We start from the raw sequence: 3,691 nt of genomic DNA, 5'->3' as shown, positions 1-3,691 counted from the left end.
GGAATGCCATGGCTGCAACTCCCCAAGGCCCCCAGGATCCCAGGTAAGGCTTCCGGGGCCAGCACAGTTGCTGGCCTCAACTTCCTCTACCCCACCCAAGATAACCTGCTGCACACCCAAGCATGCATGGCACAGGCTTTCCACAGGGACAAATAGCAGCAGCACACACTTGTCCCCAAGGAAACAAATGGCCATGCTCATCTGGACATGGCCACAGGTTTCTAATGTCAACCACTGCATGGAATAATCCAACCCAAATCCTGCCTCCAGTTAGGGGAAGCAGACTGATGTTACTCAAAGCAGAATTGGGCCCTCTCTAACTTAGCCTTGAAGATCTTGGGCCGGAATCACCCCTGTTATAACTCATTTCGCTTTCTTGAACCCACACCAAGGGAGAATTTGGCCCTCTATATTTCTTTTGTCTATTTTGGGACATATACTTGACAGTGTCCCAGACAGCAGTATTTCCTCTGCTTTGGAGAGATGTTAGACAGGATGACTTTGCAGCTGACAAAGGAAGTTACTTAACTCAGAACCCACCTGTTATGTACTTGACACTTCTGTTTAAGCTCCCCCATGGCAATACACACTGTGCAGCAAGGTGACCTCTCTTACTAAAGATAATGGTACTTCCAGATATTTAGTATTGAAACCTAACTGGTTGGGTTTTCCATCTGAGTCAATATCTGGGATGGCACTGGGGCAGAATGCTATACAATCCTTAGTGGAACACTGGCTCTGTGGGAATCCAAATCTAGGAATTCCTGGACATTTTAAATTTTAAATATTGTATTATGATGTTGAACTCATAAGTAAGAATATGCATTGAGCTCCCATTTTCTGTATAGGAGTGGATCTCAGTCACTTCTGTGGCATTCTTATTATGTGCTCTTCTGGTCTTATGAAGGCATCTCCATACGGTCCAAGGTCTGTGACTCCAATGAAACTATACTGGTGTCATCTAAAACCCCCAGCTTGAACACCTTGTGCACATCATTAATGAGTCATTATTAATGACTCCTCCTGGAAACCTGCAAGGGATGTCATTATTAATGACTCCTCCTCAAACCCTCCTGGAAAAGAATGACATACTCAATCTAGCCATGAAGGATAAACATGTCCTGGGTTACACATAGCCCCTAACAATAAACAGCATCTCTCCAGCTTATCTAACTCCTATTCTCACTGAGGCACGAGGCCTTGCAATGCCCCCAGATGCCAGATGAGCCCCTCATCAACTCAGACCACATCATTAGTGGACCAAATAACATGGATTATAATGCCTGAGGTTCATTCATTTGCTCCTCTACCGATGTCATATATGGCATCATATGTTCATAGCACCACTCTGCTTTCTACAGCAGACAAAGCAATCCCTACATGACAGAATGAATGGACACCAAGCTGACATCAAGTCCAAAATGCACAAAATCTGTGGCAACACGCTTTATACTTCCTGGACTTTCCATCACTGACCTCAGAATAGCTGTTCTTAAACAATGGAATTTTAAAAATTGACTTGAATGCAAAATTGCAGAACACAAAATCATAAATAGACTGGATTGGTTTAAGTATGGTCTAAACAGGAACTACAGATTCTTATCCCTTTACCTGGATTACATTCTATAGTTTTGCTGTAGGTTTGCTACTTTATTGTTCTCTTCAACCCCCTGTGCCTCTCTCCACACTGTCATGTCTCACCCCTTCCACCCCTATCTTTTGGATTTAAATCACTATTTGTTTTTGATAGCCTACTCTATGCATGTCCTTTCACAGCATCTGATGAAAGGAGCTGTGGCTCATGAAAGCTTATGCATCTCTAATTCAGTTAGTCTTTAAGGTGCATCTCTACCTTCCCTTCTATCTAGTTTACACTCTCTGAGGATATAGTCAGGCCAAAGAGAGCAGAGGTCATAAAGGCAATTGTTGTCTTTTGAGTGCTATGCTATACAATATTCTTAGCATTCTTTTAACACACTTTTTGAGCAAAAAGTTGGCTATGAATGTTTCTGGGAGACAGTGGCTTTTGTGGAGGTCATTACCATATTACTGTTGTGATTCAAAACAGCCCTTCCCATCACAGAAATGTTGAGGATTCATGTTGTGTAAATAGTTATTATCATTATTCATTTATCTGCTTTATAGTAGTACTTACAGGCCAGAAACCCATTTTACAGACATCAAGAATTGCTCCCTGCCTCAAAGTGCTTACAACCTAAGTTTTGCCACTTTGCTCCATTCACATTGATGATACATCAAACCACTAAATAATATATGAAGTGGGTGATATAACAGAACCAGGGATTTCAAATCTATTCTTACTATTACTGCTGAAGATTAAAAGTGAATGTGAATTGAGAAGGAACAGCTGCTGGTGTCTATTATTTCCTTGTAGAGACAGAAGGTGCTATGTTCTCTGTATTCTTTGGAGAAACAAAAACTAAACATATCCTGTAAAATGTAACTAAAATATAAAATTTCCATTGCCTGATGGTGCCCCCCGGGTCCTTGTCTTGACTATTATTACTATCAGTACACCTTGCAGCTTAAAATGGCCTCAAATGGGCACATGTTTCCAATGTTCTAGGCACTGTACAAGCATGTAGTAAATGTTTCAAACAACCTACAGTCCAATACTCCATTTGGCAGTATGGAGTCAAGAGCCATTGCTCATGACCATCATGAGCCATCGCTCGTGACTCCATCCTGGAGGTCATCGGTCCATAGCAGAGCACTGGCCTTCGAGCAGCAGCACATGACAGAGGCAGTGAGGAAGCATGTGGCCAAGAAAATGAGGACTTCTCATGTCCAGACCTTGTTGCTCTCCTGCCCCTGCTGCAGCAGGTTTTTCAGGGCAAAGATTTGGCTTATAAGTCACCTGCGTACCCATGCGACCTAACCTCCACCCCACTCCACTCTCTTCTTTCTCCTTTTTCCTCTCTTTCTCCCATTCTCTTTTCTCCCTTCCTTTTTCTTTCCCACTTCCTTTCTCTCTCCCCCTCATCCCCCCACCAGCTGCGGTCATCTTTGCTTGCAAAGGATGAAAAACACAGTCCAATATGAGATTCTGCATGCATTTAAATGGGTAAACAAAGCAGGAGCTCTTTTCATCTTCCTTCTCCCTCTTCTTTTTAAGACAACGTGGTCCTGGAACACAAGGTGTATGACAGATGAAGCTGGTGAAAAAACTGGAGGAGGCTCTTGCTAAACTACTGACGGCTGAGAATTACAGGTTTAAATGAAGATATTAGATATATCTTGAGGTGTCATGGAAATTTTTCATGCAGTACCTCTGGGCTGGGTACCAATGAATTTAAACACAACTCAGCAACTGGTGTTACTCTCACAATATTAAATACCTACCTATTTACATGGGGCTGCAGTGCTGGGTCTCCTTCTTCTGGAGCACAATAGTGCCCCCATGTGCCCACAGTAAGTAAAAATAATGAATGAAGATGAAAAGCGTGAGGCGTAACCTCTTTTTTCACTCAGGCCATAAAGAGTTAATTTCCATATCACCCTCTCCTCCCCACCCCCATTCCCCATATGTTACTGTGCTCTGTATCCAGCATGCCTGGTATGTGATGTGATTTCCAGAAGGAGAGGCAATCAGAATTATTTTAGCAGTCTCCTTATTTTAAAATAAGTTCTGTGTGAATTCTTATCCAACCATCCCCATTCCCAAAACCAG

The sequence above is a fragment of the Alligator sinensis genome, unplaced genomic scaffold (genome assembly GCF_000455745.1).
Source record: "Alligator sinensis unplaced genomic scaffold, ASM45574v1 scaffold31_1, whole genome shotgun sequence".
NCBI classification, from domain to species: domain Eukaryota; kingdom Metazoa; phylum Chordata; order Crocodylia; family Alligatoridae; genus Alligator; species Alligator sinensis.
The sequence above is the reverse complement of the archived record's forward strand: the minus strand, read 5'-3'. Positions refer to the sequence as shown.